Source organism: Lissotriton helveticus, chromosome 1_2, assembly GCF_964261635.1.
Source record: "Lissotriton helveticus chromosome 1_2, aLisHel1.1, whole genome shotgun sequence".
Lineage (NCBI taxonomy): Eukaryota > Metazoa > Chordata > Amphibia > Caudata > Salamandridae > Lissotriton > Lissotriton helveticus.
In genome coordinates, this window is record NC_136058.1 from 191,037,802 (window position 1) to 191,057,144 (window position 19,343).

The 19,343-nt window shown below is 50.1% G+C and overlaps 1 protein-coding gene across 46 annotated transcripts in view; it reads right to left on the minus strand.

Moving 5' to 3' along the window:
• The window catches only part of LOC144799531 (uncharacterized), a 5,513,712-nt gene that overhangs the window by 5,196,000 nt on the left and 298,369 nt on the right, over positions 1-19,343 (minus strand). The gene's annotated exons all lie outside the window — the stretch shown is intronic.

Consider the following 19,343-nt stretch of genomic DNA (forward strand, 5'->3'; position numbering starts at 1 on the left):
CTGTGCAGATACGACATCTAAGGTAGCCGAAGCAGAAACTCGGATTTCGACCTTGGAGGATGACATGGCTACCCAGAGGAATGCTATTGAGTCAATTCAAGCGCATAGGGGGGATGTCCAATGGAAGCTTGTGGACATGGAAAATAGGGCCTGCAGAAACAATTTAAGGATTTTGGGGGTTCCGGAAGGCATTGAAGGAACTGATATTCGTCGATTTGTGGTGGAGCTATTCACAGAAGCATTCCCTGAAGTGAAGGAATGGGACTGGCAATTGGAAATTCAGCGTGCCCACCGGTTTCCGTTCAAGCCTAAGCAACATTCTGGCCAAACACCTAACAGACCTCGTGCTATTTTAATATCCTTGCTTAATTTCCTGGCCAGAGAGAAGTTGTATGATTTAGCGAGGCCGGACAGACAGAGATCGGGGAAGGGGTGCCAATTTTTTGTTAGGCCAGATTTTTGCCCAGCTACAGTTGAACGGAGGTGGCAGCTCCGGCAGCTGATCGCCCCATTCCAATCTAAGGGGGCGCAGGTGTTTTCGCTGTATCCGTCCAAACTCAAAGTCATTCATCATGCTCAAACAAAATTTTTTGAGTCAGAGATACAGGCTAAGGCGTTTCTGGACTCAATCTAGAACTTTTTAGGATTGCATTCTTATTCTCTCCCTTTCTCCCACTGTTTTGCTTAAATTCTAGCGGGGGCATGCCCATTTGGGGGGTTGAGGATCGTTAGTTTTTTTTTCCCTCTGGTGTCTTTTCAGGAACCTCTTCGGGTATGCCCCTGTGTAAGTAGACCAGCAGCAATTCCAGGGGGAGGCCCCAACGCTCACCAGTTTCCCCATCATTCAGACCTCGGTCCTATTGCCTAGTTCGGGGGTTGGGGGGTTGGGTCAGCGGGTGGAGGTGTTTCAGGGTTGGTGGGGGAGGAGGTTGGGATTTTTGGGTGGGGGTTTGGGGGAACAGGGAGGGGGGCGCATCAAAAAAAATCAGCTTGTAAAATGTTTTTTGTGTCATGATACCATGGCGACTTTTGTGGTTATTTTGCTGTTTTCGTTGAAAAGATTGAATGGCGTGGGGTAAAATACGTATAGCCTCATTAAATGTTTGTGGCCTGAATAATGGCAAGAAGAGGGCTTTATTTTCAAGGGTCGTTCAGGCTTTAAACTTAGAGGTACTCTGTCTTCAGGAGACGCACTTACCATGGCATAATAGAGAATATCTCAAAATCCCCGGTTTTCATCTGATAGGATGTTCCTGACAAACTTCAATGATAAGAGGGGTGGCTATTCTGGTCAGGTGCAGGGTGGGATCGTGCGTGAAAACCACCCAAGATAATTGTGGCCGCTGGGCTATTGCTGAACTTTTGATTAATGGGGGCACCCCTGACCATTTGCACTGTTTACAGTTCCAACTTGGATGAACCTGCTGTTTTACATCACTTAAATGTAGAGCTGGCCCTGTGGCCACACCCCGTTTGTCTGTGTGGTTATTTTAACATTAATCTTTCAGCAGACTTCAATATAACTGGGGGACAAAAATATGTCGGCAAGAAACCTAAGGTATTTAGGGCACTACAAGCGCTGGTTCAGGAGGACTTAATGACTGATCTTTGGCATCGTCACCATAGGGACTTAGACGGTTGTACTTACTTCTCAGCTCCCCACAACAAAATGGTACGATTGGATTATTTCTTCCTGTCGGATCAGCTAGTGGATACAACATCAATTACCATTTCACCTCGTATAATATCTGATCATAATTCGCTGAATATTAATTGTACCCTACCTTCTGTCTCAAAAGTCCCTAGACCTTGGACCTTTGAGAGGAAGTTACTATTAGAAGAAGCCTATCTAAATCATATGCGACCCTGGATTCTTGAATTTTTTAATTTTAATAGAGGGTCGGCCTCCAACATCATAGTCTGGGACACAATCAAGGCAGCGATCCGAGGTGAAACTAAGAGCTTTTCACTCTCAGAAGCAAATCCGTGAGCAAATCAATGTTCGGACTGATGAACTTCGCCGTGCAGAGGTCTTGCTCACAAGTACCATCAAAGAAGGTCAGGATACTGCCCATAATCAAATGCAGGTGGCATGTATTAAAGCCTCTCTCCTTGAATTCTTTGGGAGGGATCTAGCAGCTAAGTACATACAGTACCGCTCGACTATATTCGAGTTTGGGGAAAAAGCAGGAAGGGTCCTCGCCAAGCGCCTTTAACAGCGATCCACGGCCAATCGTATTGATTCGATTCAGGACGCTCAAGGCCGTATCCATGACACTCCGGACAGAGTCCTGACCGTCTTCTCTGATTTTTATTCTTCATTATATACAGAGTCATCCAGCGATGACAATATGGATGAAGAATTCGCGGCCTTTGTCTACGAACTTAATACCATAAAAGTATCAGACAATCAGAACTTAGTCTTGGCTGCAACTATAGAATGGGGGGAGAACGAATTGGCGTTAAATACTAAGGGCAAGGCGTCTGGCCCGGACTCCATTCCCTTGGAGTTTTACAGTACATTTCGTTCGGAGATCCGGGAGGATTTCTTAACAAGAATTTGGGCTCCATTTGCTCATTGGCAGAATAACTGATTGGTTGATCTGGGTTAGCGGTTTGTTTTACAGTACATTTCGTTTGGAGATCCTGGAGGATTTCTTAACAACGCTTAGGGAGGCCCAGCTCGGCCATATACCAGACTCTTGGCGACATACATATATTATTTTAGCATCTGCTAATGATATACATATGTTTTTCAGTTGCCCCAAACTGTATTTATTCAAGACGTCCAAACATTTATTAATTTTAGTCTTAAAATATCGGTGGTTCTATCTCCCGAAGTAGTAACATTGGGCTGCGAATTAAATGTTGCGGGCCCTAGATCGCGCTATTCTTCAGCTTTAATATTTATAGCGATGTCTGTAACACGACTATGTATCACTTCCGAATGGGTTAGCCCAGATCCCCCCACGTTTGTGAATTGGAGAGCCAGTATCCTGGCCCTGCATAATTTAGAATCTGCTGTGTTCATGCGGGGAGGCAAGAGGAGGCAGGAGAGGGGGTTGCGAATTTGGGCTCCATTTGCTCATTGGCAGAATAACTGATTGGTTGATCTGGGTTAGCGGTTTGTTTTACAGTAATTTCGTTCGGAGATCTGGGAGGATATCTTAACAACGCTTAGGGAGGCCCAGCTCGGCCATATACCAGACTCTTGGCGACATACATATATTATTATTATTTTTTTTTAAAAGTCGGCGCTTGATCCTGCCTCATTCCGTCCGATCTCATTGATCAATACGAATAATAAGATTTTCGCAAAGATTCTGGCTACCAGACTAGCCTTAGTTATCTCCCCATTAGTTTCTATCCGCCAACATGGATTCATCCCTGGCAGAGACACGGCGGACCATGTCCGCCGTGTCATTGCACTCTTTGACTGGGCTCAAGTCACGGGCTCTCCCCTTGGCGCAATCCTGTTAGACGCCGAAAAGGCGTTTGACAGGGTTGCGCGGGGGTTCCTGTGGAAAGTCTTGAAGTGGAAGGGGTTTTGCTCTGGTTTTATTCAGGCTGTACAGGCAATCTATATCAGGCCACAGGCAACTATATCCATCTCCGGCATGACCTCAAGCTCCTTCATTATTAGCAGGGGCACCAGGCAGGGTTGCTCATGTTCGCTCCTGCTATTTGCATTATATATTGACCCTTTTTTAAGCAGAATTGAGACTACTCTGTCTATACCTCCAGTAAGGGTTAATACTTTTGATTTCAAACTTTTGGCTTATGCCGACGATATTGTTGTGTTGACTAGTGATGTGGCAACCTCGTTCCCAGCGTTAAAGATCGTAGCAGGACAGTTTGGCCGGTGCTCTGGCTACAAACTCAATGCTCAATAAACCCAGGTGGTCCAATCTTATGCTATGGGGCCATCTGACGCACCAGTGGTCTCAAGTGCAATGTACTTAGGTATTAGAATTACAGCAGCGGTGGAAAAATTGCCAGAAATTAACATCTTACCTATTATAGATACAGTTACTACCACCTTACATAGACTAGATAATTTGCACTTATCTCTGTTTGGGAGGAGGAATGTTCTACAGATGCTAATCTTACCAACATTTTTGTATCTTTTTAGAACCATCCCATTAGAATTTGCCCAGACCAGCATGGCCAGGGTAGAGAGATGCTGTAATAGGTTTTTATGGAGCTACCGTCAGCCACGAAGGGCCTCGAGATGGATGCAGTTGCCTGTAGATAGGGGAGTGTGGTCAGTCCCCAATCTGTTGCTTTACAATTGGGCAGCTCTACTTCAACATCTTGCTGTTCCACTCTTTGGGGACAGAGCAGTACTTCCAGTATGCTGTAGCCCTTCGATCTTTGCAATTGGTCTAGGGGAGGATGAGAAAGGAACGTTACTAACAGTTCTTGAACCCAGTTACTATAAAAAAAAACAAATTTAGAGTCATCATGACCATGTATTCGGTTTGGAGGAAGGTACGGCGGAAATGGTCAATTTCTAATATTAACTATCACACACCCCTCGCAGCAGCTAGATTGCTACCATCTATTTTTCAAGATCATATCACAATTAGGTGGAGGACGCACAGTATCATTGTATTGGAAGATTTAGCTCCGCAGGAGAGTCTGGCTCCTTTTCTCTTTCTTAAAGAGAAGTTTGCTCTAGACTCGCATGAATTTTTTAAATACTTGCAGATTCGCAGCTATCTAGAGCGACTTCTGCTTAGAAATCCAACTTTTTTTGTTAAAAATTTACTTATGGATTTGATCCTGAAGAAATCAAAAATTGGGCTTATTTATCAAAACCTTCTTTTGGGTCTCCCTGACGACTTATCCCTCTAAAACTCTAAATGGGATAACAAACTGGGTCGGTCAGGAACCGACATTACGCATTCACTGGAGATATCTAACATGGTCTTAACTTCAGGGAGCCTACGCTCACAATCATATATGGCTTTATTGGACCTTTACTACACCCCAGCTAAAATTTCTAAATGGGTGGGGAACAGGGCCATAGTTGTCCGAGATGTGGCTTAGCAGCTGCTAATGATATACATATGTTTTTCAGTTGCCCCAAACTTGATGTATTTATTCAAGAAGTCCAAACATTTATTAATTTTAGTCTTAAATATCGGTGGTTCTATCTCCCGAAGTAGTAACATTGGGCTGCGAATTAAATGTTGCGGGCCCTAGATCGAGCTATTCTTCAGCTTTAATATTTATAGCGATGTCTGTAACACGACTATGTATCACTTCCGAATGGATTAGCCCAGATCCCCCCACGTTTCTGAATTGGAGAGCCAGTATCCTGGCCCTGCATAATTTAGAATCTGCGGTGTTCATGCGGGGAGGCAAGAGGAGGCGGGAGAGGGGGCTGCGAATTTGGTCTCCATTTGCTCATTGGCAGAATAACTGATTGGTTGATCTGGGTTAGCGGTTTGTTCAAATGCTGTAGTATCGTTGTCGTGTTGCCCCGCTCCATTTACTTCCTTTCATTTTGTATGTACCCTATATCTATCTGGTGTTTTCTCCTTCCTCTTCCCTCATTTGTAAATATAAATTCGTTCTATGGAGTTTATGGTTGTCATGATACGCTCAAATGCTGTGTAATATGATGTTATATGCAAGCTGAATCAAAAATAAAATTAAAAAAACACAATAAATAAAATCAATTAAATAACTAATAGTATTTAACAACAAATTAGAAAGTAAGTGAAATGTAATTATTCCCCATCCTTCACACCTATAAACCCAAAACCCACACACAAAAAAATTATTAAACAATTACCTTAAATATCAATTAATTAATATTAATTATCAACTAATTAATAATTAATTAAAAATGAATTACTTCCCACCCTTTACCCCTGAGGACCCCACAACTAAAATTAATTACACTATTTCCATATTTGTCAATTAATTCAATAATCATATTTACCAACTAATTATTAATTAAAAATAAATCACTTCCCACCCTTTACCCTTATAACCCCCAACCCACACCTAAAATTAACTAAACAATTACCATAATAGTCAATTCATTATTAATTACCCACTAATTATTAATTAATTACAAATAAATGACTTCCAACCCTTTACCCCTATAAAACCCAGAACCCACACCTGAAATTACCTACACAATTACCATAATTAATTATCAATTAGTTCATTATTATTAAACTAATTAATACTTAATCCAAATTAAAAAAATCCCACCCTTTAAACCTATAAAATCCACAACTCGCAACTAAAATTAATTACTAAATTGCCATAATTAATTATCAAGTAATTAATATTAATTAACAACTCATTAAATTACTTCCCACCTTAAACCGCTATAAACCCCAAAACTCACAATAGAATTTATCCCAAAAAATTAAAAACACAATGTTATAAAATCTCAATCAAATAAATATTATTAAATAAAAAATATTTATTAATGCATTATAATTAAATTACTTCCCACCCTATTCCCCTGTAAACTCACAACCCGCTATGGAACCACAAAACGCAAAATTCATTTAAAATGAAATTAATAACTACTAAAAAATGTAAAACACATATAAAAAAACATAAACAATACCTATACAAAAACGTACATCACATACATTTAAAATATATACTAAAACACATAACACTAATTAAATATCGATATTTCAAACTATATTTTTGCAAACTATTTTAATGACTTCTATAGTTTTTTAAATGGTATGTTATGTTAGAAAAAATTATAACGCGTTCAGCTACTCGTGAGTGCCCCGGCGCGGAACCAGGGGGATAGCAGAGGGCTTCACATGAAAATAAATACACCAAGGTCCTGGATGGAACGCAGACCCAGAGGAAGGGCATTTCAAGCAACTGCCGCTTTAACTGAGAAGGAACAGCCCCCTATCCTTTGACGCTTAAAACGTGGGACCAGGGTCAGAAATGAAGATGAGGAGCGCAGAGGGCGCGTAGGCGTGTAAAAAGAAACGTGCTTCTGAAGATAGATAGGGCCATTCCCGTGAAGCGCACGGTGTGCCATGACCAATATCTTGAATTTCACCCAGACATCCTGGGGCAGCCAATAATACAATCGCAGTTGAAGATGGACACTATCCCTGGATGACAGGCCCGATAGAAGTCAGACAGCAGTATTTTGCACTACCTGAAGCCTCCTCAGCCAGTAGCCAGGAGTACAGGCAAAAAGGGCATTCGCATAATCCAGCCGTGACAGGATCAATGCGCAAGTAATTGCTTGCCTTGCTGCCGGAGGCAGGAGGGGAAAAAAACATCTAAAAGATTTCAGTAAGGCAAAGCAGCGGCCAGCCAGCTTCTTGATGTGGTCCGCGAAAGAAAGATCTTCGTCGAACCAGACCCCGAGATTTTTAGCTGGCTGCCCAGTAAAAGTGGGACATGGGAACTCAAGGGGTCAAAGCTGTTCTCTAAAATTTAGAGGAAATGTGCCGAACAGTAAGATCTCTGATTTCCCCTCATTATATTTGAGCTGTGCCTCTGCCATCCATTTTAAAACAGATGACAGACAAAGTTGGGCCTGGAGCACAGAATCTTCCCCCCTTTGCCCAGGTGAAAAGCAGCTGGGTGTCGTCCACATAGGCCAACACCTTAGCCCCCATCGCCTCTGCTAAATATAGCAGGGGAGTCATGTAGATATTAAACAAAAGGGGACTAAGGGAGGAGCCCTGCGGGAAACCTGTTATAACTGACTTTGGAGCGGAGGAGCAAGGAGGAATCCATACCTGCTCTGACCGCCCCCTCAAAAAAGAGCGAAGCCATCCCCGCACAGCATCCGATAGCCCCATACTGGCCAATCGTGACAAGAGCAAAAAGTGAGGGACCGTATCGAACGCAGCAGAGAGGTCAAGCAAAATGAGTGCCGCCCTCCCGCCTGCGTTCAAACAGTCCCGTATGGCCTCTGCCACCTCGACCAGTAGTTTCCGTGCTGTGCGACTGCCGGAACCCAGATTGTGCTGGGTGAAGCAGGCCCTCCTTTGCCACATAGTCAGTAAGCTGTTTGTTAACAACCTTCTCACAAACCTTAGCCAGAGCAGAGAGAAGAGAAATAGGTCGATAGTTCACTGGCCAGCGAGGGTCAAGAGACTGCTTTTTCAAAAGAGGCAAGATCTTTGCCTTCTTCCACGCCTCAGGGACCACTGCTGTCTGGAGGTAAAGATTAATAATGGTGATCACTTCCTCGATGACAACCTCAGCCGAGGATGCCAATAGCCTCGCCAGACTTGGATCAACAGGTGATCCTGATTTTAAACTTTTCAGCAGTTTCAGTCAATCCGAACATTCAACGGCCGCAAATTCGGACAATGAGTGTCCCCCATCAGCCACTGGACCCTCTACAGTCTTGTCCAGGTGGCTACTACGCGATTCGGACGGACGTGTACGATTCGTATGGAGAGGGCTCCGGATACGATTCAATCAATCAATCAATCAGGTCATTTGTAGAGCGCACTACTCAACCGTAGGGTCTCAAGGCGCTGGGTGGGGGGGGTGCCATTACTGCTCGAACAGCCAGGTCTTGAGCTTCTTCCTGAAGGAGAGGTGGTCTTGGGTCAGGCGCAGGTCGGTCGGGAGTGAGTTCCAGGTCTTGGCGGCCAGGTAGGAGAAGGATCTTCCTCCTGTTGTCGCTCTTCGGATGCGGGGGACGGCGGCGAGGGCGTGGTTGGTTGATCTGAGGAGGCGCTTGGGAGTGTAGAAGTTGATCCGGTTGTTGAGGTAGCTCGGGCCTTGGTCGTGTAGGGCTTTGTGCGCGTGGGTGAGGAGACGGAAGGTGATTCTCTTGTTGACCGGGAGCCAGTGCAGATCTCTCAGGTGTCCGGAGATGTGGCTGCGTCGGGGGATGTCGAGGATGAGTCTGGCCGAGGCGTTCTGGATCCGCTGGAGTCTCTTCTGGAGTTTGGCAGTGGTTCCGGCGTAGAGGGCGTTGCCGTAGTCCAGTCGGCTGGTGACGAGGGCCTGGGTGACCGTCTTCCTCGTCTCGGTGGGGATCCACCGGAAGATCTTACGTAGCATGCGCAGGATGTTGAAGCATGACGAGGAGACGGCGTTGACTTGTCTGGTCATGGAGAGGGAGGAGTCCAGGATGAAGCCCAGGTTGCGTGCGTGGTCCGTCGGTTTGGGTGCGGTGCCCAGGGCGGGGGGCCACCAGGAGTCGTCCCAGGCGGAGGGCGAGGAGCCCAGGATGAGGACCTCCGTCTTGTCCGAGTTCAGTTTCAGGCGGCTGGTCGTCATCCATTCGGCTACATCTCTCATCCCTTCGTGCAGGTTGGCTCTGGCGGTGGCGGGGTCGTTGGTCAGGGAGAGGATCAGCTGGGTGTCGTCGGCGTAGGAGATTATGTTGAGGTTGTGTTGGCGTGCGATGGTCGCGAGGGGGCTCATGTAGACGTTGAAGAGGGTGGGGCTCAGTGAGGATCCTTGAGGGACGCCGCAGATGACTTTGGTGGCCTCTGACTTGTACGGTGGTAGGCGGACTCTCTGTGTTCTTCCGTCGAGGAAGGAGGTGATCCATTCCAGTGCCTTCTCCTGGATTCCGATGTTGCTGAGGCGCTGTACTAGGGTGCGGTGGCAGACAGTGTCGAAAGCCGCGGAGAGGTCCAGGAGGATGAGGGCCGCTGTTTCTCCGTTGTCCATCAGAGTTCGAAGGTCATCGGTGGCGGCGATGAGGGCGGTCTCGGTGCTGTGGTTCGCTCGGAAGCCCGACTGTGAGGGGTCGAGGGATCCATTTGTCTCGAGGAAGGCGGCCAGCTGTTTGTTGACGGTCTTCTCGATGACTTTGGCCGGGAACGGGAGGAGCGAGATGGGACGGTAGTTCTTGAGGTCGGTGGGGTCTGCTGTGGGTTTCTTGAGGAGAGCGCTGAGTTCGGCGTGCTTCCAGCTCTCAGGGAAGGTGGCGGTGTCGAAGGAGGTGTTGATGATGTCCCGCAGGTGGGGTGCGAGGACAGCGTCGGCTTTGTTGAAGACGTGGTGAGGGCAGGGGTCAGTCGGAGATCCGGAATGGATGGAGTTCATGGTGCGGATGGTGTCTTCGGTGCTGATCGGGGTCCAGGTGCGGAGGGTGGTGGTGGGTGGCGTCGTTGCGGTTGTGGCTTGCGTTGGTTGGTTGTTGAAGCTGTTGTGTATGTCCGTGATCTTGTTGTGGAAGTAGGACGCGAGGGAGTTGCAGAGTTCTTGCGACGGGGTGATGTCATTGTTTCCGGCGTTGGGGTTGGACAGCTCTTTCACGATGTTGAAGAGTTCCTTGCAGTTGTGTGCGTTGTTGTCCAGTCGATCCTTGTATGTATTTTTCTTGGTGGCTCGGATCAGTTGGTGGTGTTTCCGGGTGGCGAGCTTGAGGGTGGTCATGTTGTCCGTCGTTGGTTCCCTTCTCCAGGCTTTCTCGAGGGCTCGACAGTTCTTCTTGGAGCTCTTGAGTTCGTCGGTGAACCATGGTGTTTTTCTGCTGCCGGGTCTGCTGGGTGGGGTTCTCAGAGGGGCGAGTTCGTCCGCGCAGTCGTTGATCCACTTCGTGAGGTTGTCGGCGGCCTGGCTGGGGTTCGCTGAGTTGGCGGGAGGGTGCTGGCTCAGGGAAGCGGTGAGCTGGTCGGCTGTGATCTTGTTCCAGCTTCTTCGGGCAACCTGTTGCTGGTGGTGGTGGATCGTCGTTCTTCTGAAGGTGAAGTGGACGCAGCTGTGGTCCGTCCAGTGGAGTCCTGCTGCGTGGCTGAAGGTGACGTCTTTGCTGGATGAGAAGACGGCGTCGAGTGTGTGTCCGGCGAGGTGGGAGGGGGTGGTCACCAGTTGCTTGAGTCCGAGGTTGGCGAGGTTGTCGAGCAGGCTGATGGTGTTGCGGTCGTTGTTGTTCTCCAGGTGGAAGTTGAGGTCCCCCAGGAGGATGTAGTCGGCGGAGGGGAGAGCGTGCGGGCTGACGAAGTCGGCGATGTCCTCGCTGAATCGTGTGCGTGGTCCCGGGGGTCGGTAGATCAGGGTGCCTCTGAGGGTGGTCTTCGGGTTGGTGTGGATCTGGAAGTGCAGGTGTTCAGCGGTGGTAAGGGTGTCGTCGGTGTTGGTCGTGATGCGGATGGTGTCTCTGTGGATGATGGCGATGCCTCCTCCAGTCTGGTTGTCGCGGTCTCTTCGGATGATCTTGTAGCCCTCCGGGATGGCGATGGCGATGTCTGGGGCTGAGGAGGCGTTCATCCAGGTCTCGGTGAGGAAGGCAACGTCAGGGGCGGTGGTGTCGAGGAGGTTCCAGAGTTCTACGGCGTGTCTGTGGACGGAGCGGGTGTTGAGCAGGATACACTTGAGGTGGTTGCTGCTGGAGTTCGGCATGGCGGGTGCAGGGAAGGTCCGGATGCAGGTGAACTTGCAGGCGTGGCAGCTGAAGGGTCCGTGGGTGTGCTTCGGGGCGGCTCGGTGACATCCTGGGATGCGGCCGGTGTTGAGTGCGATGAGGTCGGCGGCGCTGTAGGTTCGTCGGGTCGGCTTCCGTCGGTGGGGGCCAGGGGTCCTGGCGCTGGTCGCGATCCGGTCGCGGACGGGCGCAGACGGGCTTACCTTTGGCGTGCCTTCGGCGCACAATCGGCGCGCCCGCTGCGCGTCAACGCTGCGCGTTCGCACGGTCGCCATTTAAGGCGAAGTGCGCGGGTGGGCGGGTCAGCTGGGAGGCGGGAGCGGGGAGGGAACACAAGGAAAAAAGGGGCGGGGTCGGAAGTGGTGGCGGGAAGCGGGGGCGGCGAGGGAGGCGGGAAACAGGACAGGGGACGGCGAAACAAGCACAATTTACAGATAAAAACGCTAAACACGGGCAAAAGACTAGGAGAGACAAAAAACAAGCACAATTTACAGATAAAAACGCTAAACACGGGCAAAAGACTAGGAGAGACAAAAAACAAGCACGATTCAGACGAACGCTTTTTTTCCCGAATCGGAATCGACTCCTAAATGTTGGAAGCACTACCATTTTTACAAGAGAAATCTGGCTGTTCAAGTAGAGGTAATTTTACCCAGCTATTTATCTGGTAGGTTAGTCTATTCACAGTTGAAACAAAGTTTAGTCTGATTATACCCTCTTTATTTATCTCTGTGTAGTATCAACTCCAAAATTCTAGCTCGGGTGCGACCATATTGAATGTGGGATGCAATATTCCAGATTTATTCCACTTAACAGATATGCCAGAGTATCCACCAAACCTGAATATTTGCTTATCGGGGAGGGGGGAGGGGAGAAAATATTGCTCGGCCGTCTAAGAAATTAACAAAATATCAGCTGCATACGTTTGTGTCCCATATAGCTATTACATTTAACAATCCCATTAGATCATATAGCGTTTCTGAAGAATGTGGGGTCTCTTACAATGGCGGGCGGACTTTCGGCAAATGGGACTGCGCGCTATGAGTGCGGCTGTTGCCGCAAATCCAATTAGGGTGTGCCCGCCACACTAGCCGGCGCATCCCACATTTTTAACAATGCGGCGGGCGGTGCTTTCAGCAGCACCCACTGCAATGTTGAAAAGGTATTTGTGCATTTGCATGCACAACGTGGCAGGCACAGCGTGGTGCCTGCCACGTTGTGCATGCAAATACAGGGGGTACCAAGTGCACCCCCCCAAACCCCACCACACCCTGGGGGCCCGCAACGGACCCCCACATGCAGACTCTGCACGCCGTTGCCGCCATGGAAAGGCACATCACCGCCTGCACCTTCATGGCGGTGTCTTGCAGACACCGCCACCATATCAATCCCCTTTTCCACCCAGTCTCCGGTTTGACCGGCGGAAAACCGGCGAACAGTCTTTCCATCCGCCGGGGTCCACCCTGCCTTCCTAATATGGTGGGGGGAAATAAGAGGCGGGCGGTGAATAATGGCGGGCGGATCACCACGGCCATTTGGGCGGCGGCGATCCGCCCACCATTATAATATCCCCCAGTGTGTTTTGGATACCTCTCCCACTGGATCTATCTAGTTTTGAGTTCAGCACTAGTTTAAAGTCACCTCCTTATTCTACCATTTTTTTTAATTGTATTTCAAAACACTGAGGATCACATCAAAGAATTCGGAGTGTCCCTATACGGTGCGCATGTTTTAACTAGTACCAACTTCCTATTATAAATGGAATTCACAAGGATAAAATAACTGCCATCAGAGTCTTCAGGGCTGATTACTATCTCATCCGGAAAGCATTCCTACCGAATCAGTCCCGGAATGCTTTCTGGACGACTCAGATTGGGTGAGACTGACCGAACAATTTTAAAAAATATATATTTTTATTAACATAGCTCATAAGACCATAAAAAGACTGATGACATCCATGTGGCATGACAGGAAGTATCTGTATGTTTAACCAGTATAGGTACATGAGGACAAAAGTGGGATACACCATTACTGTAGTTACACCCCGATCCCCCCTCTGATTTTCTGTATTTCAACCAGGGCCCCCAGACTTTCCCCCATTACTTGGTAAACGTCTAGTTTTGTATATGGTCTCTTCGGCCCATTGGCACCAATCAAGGGTCTTGCCTCCAATGTTCCCATTGTGGAGGTGCCTGTGACCCTCAACCCCTGGCAATGTTTCTTTTGCCTACCCCTGCTGCCAATGCTAGCCAGAGCTCCACATTTCTGGACCAGCCAGTATCACCTTCAATCATGAGCAGCAGCCACTTTGGCTTCGGAACCTTATCGCCCACTATGGCAGACATAGTGTCTGTGACCCTAGTCCAGAATGGAACTATCTCAGTGCATTCCCACAGTATGTGGTAAAAGGAGCCTTCCCTTTGACAACCCTCACACAGAGGGCCGACTGACTCCTACCCCATGCAGAGAGGTGTGTGCGAGGATAATAGATGCGGTGTAAGATCTTTAGCTGCACTAATCTGATTCTTGAGCGTATTGCTATTTCACGCGGACTCTGTATGGCGTCTTGCCAGTCGTCGTCATCTATGGTGCCGATGTCTCGGGCCCATTTGGCCCGAAGCGCCAACAGAGGGCCTGGCATATTGTTAATAAGCTTGCGGTAAATGGTGGATGTGGGCTTTTCCAGGATGGGGTCTATTAGCAGTCTATCTTCCATGGGGGAGTAATCCGGGAGTGAAGCGTCACTGCATATGAGTGACCGTACGGCGCGCAGGAGACATATGTAGTTGTAATGCTGTGAGTCATGGAGGTCGTATTCCTTCTTAAGGTATGCAAAGGAGCGAGGGGCCGTCCCTTTCCAAACGTCACCTATGTACTCAATGCCTATTAGCTTCCAGCTAATGAAGCCTTTCAGCTGTGCCACTTCTCTCAGTGGATCTCTGAGCCATAGAGGGATTCTACCAGTCAACTTATCTGACCATCCCAGGAATTTGTTTGCCTCTCTCCAGCATTGGACCACCACTCTCGTGTGTATGGGCCACTCCTTCTGCATTTTCCGGGCGTATAGAAGGGGCTTGCAGTTTCCCTGGGGCATCGACCCAGCGATTTTGATGTTTCCGGATGGTTCCTGATATGATTCGGTCGGACTTCCACAGCCTTCAATGGGAGCTAGATTGAGAACACAGGCGCCCAATAAAGAAAGGGGTGGCTGGGGAAAGCTTTGCACTCTGTGACAGGCACCCCATGGTGCCTGTCATATTGTGCATGGGTGGAAAGCGGGGTCCCTTGGGTCCCCCCATAGACCCGATTCGGAGTGTCACAGGTGAAGGGGGCCTGCTGCGGGCCCCTCAAAGACAGATTCCGGCAGACGATTCGTTCCGGAGAAACTGAATCGGAATGGTCATCGTGGAGAAGTGTGGCTCACTGGTTAGAGGAGGCAGACCCGGACGCTGAGATCAGGCCCGGGACCAAGGTTCAATTCCCGACGCGGCAGGGTCTTGAGCCCAAAATGTCCACGGACTCGGTAATTCTCGCTTCGGTGCCTACTCGAATCACAGGTTCACACTCTGCAACTCTGGGTAATAGCTTGCCTAATCTCCACAACGGCCCCCTGCGGTGGGATGCCTGGCATTCACCTTGGGGATACCCAGTAGGGGCTATCTCACAGGGAAAAACCAGGACGGGTTCCCAATGCAAAGCGCTTTGAGACCTGGCGGTGATATTGCGCTATATAAAAACCCATCCATCCATCCATCCATCCATCGTAATCGCTTGCTCGGAAATCGAACCCATAGAGCAGTACGATTCTGCTATGAAAGAGGCGAGCTGTCCAAATGCCTTTTGGAACCGATTCGGACAGCCCAACCGCTTTACAGGCTTCGTAATTGATCGTTGGGAACTGTGTACTATTCGGTCAGAAACAAGGGCTCCGAATCGGATTCGGCAAACCCAAATACGATTCGGAGCCCTTCCGAACGGGATTGTAATCGACCCGTTTGTATCAGAATACAGGCTCACTTGATTATGTATTGTAACACACCAAATACTTGTGTTGTTTCCATCTTCTTCCGAAACTGGCAGGGTGCTGTAGAAGTATGTGTACTTCTTGGAGCATGGCAAGCCAATACCATGCCTGTCTAAATAGCCTCAACAAAGGATGGATGGAATGCTCAAAAATTCACCCCGTCAATAGATCTGGGTTAAATCTAGCTTTATTTTGCTCACTACGCCACCCTAGTTTGGACCCAGCCATATGCAAATCAGCTCCTCATGGAAACAGTCCAGCCCAAACTGCCAAGCCGAGTCCTCCCGGGACCAGAAACACGCATCCTGGGACCACAGCATGTCTGAATAGATCAGAAATCATCGCACTTTCTGGGGTTTATTCAGACCCCTAAATTTCTAGGATAGAAATGACAATTTTCTTCTAGGAAGGGAGTCATACTTTCAAGTCTGAGATGTTGCCGTTTTAAAATCTAGGGCTAACCTGTCATCATGCAATAGCATATGTTACCACGCATGTTAAAACAATGAGTGGCTTAACAACGCAGTCAATACCACGACTGTGTCGTAACCACGAGTTTCATTACAAAGCAAGTCATAGGGAAGCGCAGGACTTTGGAATACTTTAAATTATTATTCCAACTCCAGTTGGTGTATCAGTAGGGAAGGTGTTGCACTTAAAATCCAACACCAGTCCAACACCACATTCCTAAAGCAAATTGTTGTAATGATTTGCGTTGTAATGGAACTCGTGCTAACGTTGCAGTCGTGGTACTGACTGCATTGTAAAGGCACTAGTTGTAATAACTGGGTTGTAATAGATGCTACCGGTCATGATGATGCTCTAGTAAGATCTACTGTATGTGGCTTGTGTTGTGCATAAGTAGACATAACTGACACATGGTTCTCAGAAGACTTAAAACTTCAAAAACTAGGGGGCGTGGCTAAGCCAGCGAACATGGTGGCCGTATAGAGCTTGCGCTCCGGCCAGCCTGACAAAATACTCATCGATTATCCTGGCCCTGGGCATCAGCGGCGGTCTCCAGCGGCAGCAACCGGCAGCGGAGACATTGTGCTACGATCGGTAGCAGTCTCGATTCTGTGGATGCCCGGGGGCGTTGTTCAAGCCAGGCAGCGCGGCGGGTCTCACGGGCTCCGGCGGGGCCTACTGCAGCCGGGACCTAGATTTTTAAGGTGCCCGACTAGACCATTCCCGCTGCGCCGCAGGCACGCGAGGTGCGGCGCCCCTGCTGGGGCCGAGCAACGATCTCTGGAGCGGGAGAGAGCGAGGCGGCCGGATGTGGGCGAAATCCTGAGACGGTGCGGCTGCTCCCGGAGGCTCCGGCGGGGCCTTCACCACCGGGGCCTGGATTTTGGTGCTGCCCGGCCTGGGTGCCCCGGTCGGCGCTTTGGCGCCAGCTTTCAGCTGACGGGCTCGGGTGACTGTCACCCCCGCCCCGCGAGGCGCTCGCACCCTGACCTGCCACGGCTGTGGTCGGCCGGGGGCCCTGTGTGGGGATGCCGGAGGAGGCGGAGGTCGGAAACGGCAGCAACTTTGAGTCCCCGGACCCACGTGGATGCGGCAGATGGGCCGGACGAGGGCCGTGGCGGCTGGAGACGTGACGCAGGTGTGGTGAGGGCTGCTGTTTCGCCCTACAGACCCAGAACAGAGGGACCAGGCCTTCGTGTACTGCATGACATCCCCATTGCTGGGACAGACGGGCCCTGGAGGGTAGTGTGGTGAGCTGCGTGGCTGCTGTACAGTGGGGAGCTAACTCGGGGGCTACACCAGGACCCGGTGGGCGGAGTAGGTGGTCCTTGGTGGTGCTTGCGGACGCAGATGGGGAGACTGGAGTGACGCGGTTAACCGCAGTACCCACAAGTGGAGTGTTGGGGCCTGCCGATTTGCAGCATTGATACGACGTGGAGGGAGCACGGGCGGCTGGGTGTGTGGCCCCTACCATTGGCGATATCTGGCGCTCCCTTGCCTCGCTCTGGCTGGCGGCCTATCCACTACGCCCAACTTGAGAGGCCTGACATATATCGGACGGTGGGGTCCTTCATCTGAGAGGTGCTTCGAGGGGCCATGACGCGAGGCGGAGCTGGAGGGGGCCAAGGCAGGCAGGGGCCCATGGACAAATTCATGGGGTCGACGGGCCCTGGGGGCTCCCAGTGTCCGGTGCCTGACAACGCGGCCCTGCTCTCTGCAATCACACAGTCACAGGACATGTTAGACGCTAAAATAGGCGCGGTGGGAGCAGATTTTACCCTGCTGAGGCAAGACTTGCGTAACGCTGTTGAGCGGATCACTGGGGCGGAGACCCGAATTTCAGAGGTGGAGGATGATGTCACGGTCCTTAAAAAGAAGGTTGCGGCCCGCGAAAAGATCCAGAAGGGGCTGGCATTGAGAGTGGAGGATGCGGAAAGACGCGCTCGAAGGAATAACCTGCGCTTTGTGGGATTTCCGGAGGGTTGCGAGGGGGACAAGGCTGACACTTTCCTCGCCAAGTGACTCGAAGACTGGATTCCGGCGGATGCACTGTCTCGCTGTTTTGTAGTTGAGAGGGCCCATCGGGCAGTTTTCCAGTGGACAGACGAAACAGTGAAGATCCGGGTGAACACTGCAAGAGAGGGGGAATCGGACTCCACCTGTGGCGTTGCACACGGAGACCTCCGGTGCCGGAGCCGCCGTCGCAGGGGGTCGCGCTCGATTAGGGGCTCGCGTGCCAGCTCAGCTGCCCGACAAGAGGGCTCCACTCAGGAACCACATATGGATGCTCCTTGATGGAGCTGTGACACGTATCGTAACACCCTGCGGACCTTTTATATAGAAGCTCAGGTGCCCTGATATGCTGGGCTGGGATCTTGCCCTAAATGGAGGTGGTGGGAGGGGGTGACAGCCTGGTTCTTATGGGTTGCCACGAGGGGTATCATTGGAGGACGCGCCTCTGGTCTCCCGTTGGGGATCAGACCGAGGTCCGGCCGCGACAGGTGCTTCCATGTTGGAGAGGTACGGGGAGGGGGATGGATTTGGGAAGTTGGGGGTTGGATCTGAGAGTTGGGGGGGAGGGGGGTCAATTGTTAGGCACAGTGTTGATGCCAATGTCTACCCAAGTGTGTGCTTACCTGCTGAGCGCATCCCTAGGCCACAATATGTGTTTGCGGCTAGATGGCGGTTGAGGATTCGGAATCTAGCATGCCTATGGCCTGCATGCGTGTGGTGAGTTGGAATGTACGTGGCATGCTGGACAAAATCAAGAGAGGGACGGTGCTACGCTTAGGGAAACGGGAGGGAGCGGACGTTCTGTTGTTGCAAGAGACCCACCTGATGGGCACCAAAGTGCTTAGCTTGAGATGGTATGGGTATGACCAGGTCTTCCACGCTGGGTTTGTGCGAGGTTCCTGGGGGGTAGCCATCCTGGTGCATCAACACCTGTCCTATGTTCATGAATCACAGTGGATTGATCCACAGGGCAGATACTTATTCATCAAAGGCACCATTGGCGCTGAGCATTGGGTGATTGGCAGTGTGTATGCTCCCCCCCCCCCGCTGCAATGGGCCCTGATAGAGAAGCTCTATACGGTATGGTCTGAAATCCCGGAGTGCCTGGCGGTGATAGGTGGCGATTGGAATGACGTTATGCAGAGCCAAATGGATAGATGTAGGCCTGGGGGAGGTACCTTGGTCGACGCACCCACCAAATTGAGCGAAGTGACGCGAGGAATGGGTTGGGTGGACGCATGGCGCTACCTCCACACACATGGTCGAGAGTACACTTTTGTTTCCGCTGTGCATAAATCCTTCTCTAGGCTGGACTATGTGTTTGTTCCGACAGCAGTGGTGGGGAGGGTTGCCTCCGCCTCCATCTTGCCCCGGGGCCTATCCGATCATTCGCCAGTGGCGGTGACCTTAATCTTAGGGCAGGAGAGACGGCTGTTTCGATGGCGTCTTTATGCGTGGTCCCTGCAGCAGGAGGAGTACCAG